Genomic DNA, 824 nt, shown 5'->3' on the forward strand with positions numbered 1-824 from the left:
GTCGATTTAAAAAGAAAGGATATTGAGTTTTCTGTAGGTGACTAAGTGTTCCTAAAAGTATCACTGTGGAGAAGGTCTTCTGATTTGGACGCAAAGGCAAGTTAAGCCCGAGGTTCATTGAACCTTATCCTATCCTGAAACATGTCAAACCTGTTGCTTACCAGCTAGACTTACCCACTGAATTGGATCAGATCCACGATGTGTTTCATGTCTCGATGTTGAGACGGTATCGGTCTAACCAATCACACATCGTCCCTATCGATGAGATTAAGTTGCAATCGAATCTGACTTTTAAAGAGGAGCCTGTTCAGATCCTAGATTGAGATGTCAAAGTATTTCAAAGGAAAACTATTCTTTTAGTTAAAGTTTTATGGTGGAATCATGGCACTGAGGAAGCCACTTGGGAACCCGAAGATTTGATTCGACGGCAGTATCCATATCTGTTCGAGTCAGGTAAATTTCGAGGCTAAAATTTTTTTAGAGGGAAAGAGTTGTAACTCCCCAAAAATTTGAATGCTTGAGTGTTGGATTCTATTGTAATTGAGTCTCTGTATCTGTGGTTCTGTGCTCTGCTTATGTGATCGAGGTCAAGAGTTCGAGTCACATATTTGGAATTTTACTATTTTATTTTAAGCAACCTCAATCCCGAAATTATATAATTAAATTTAATTTAGTGTAAATCTATGTCAAGAATGAGTCTGCTAGTTCATTGGTTAAGTATCTGTATTTTGTTTGGTCCTATGTTCGAGCCCTGAAGTATGCGATAGGGGACATTTTTGCTAATCGTTGGGAATCTGGTTGGTGGTTAACTTAGTTTCTTTTAA

Source organism: Gossypium raimondii, chromosome 2 (assembly GCF_025698545.1).
Source record: "Gossypium raimondii isolate GPD5lz chromosome 2, ASM2569854v1, whole genome shotgun sequence".
Classification (NCBI taxonomy): Eukaryota; Viridiplantae; Streptophyta; class Magnoliopsida; order Malvales; family Malvaceae; genus Gossypium; species Gossypium raimondii.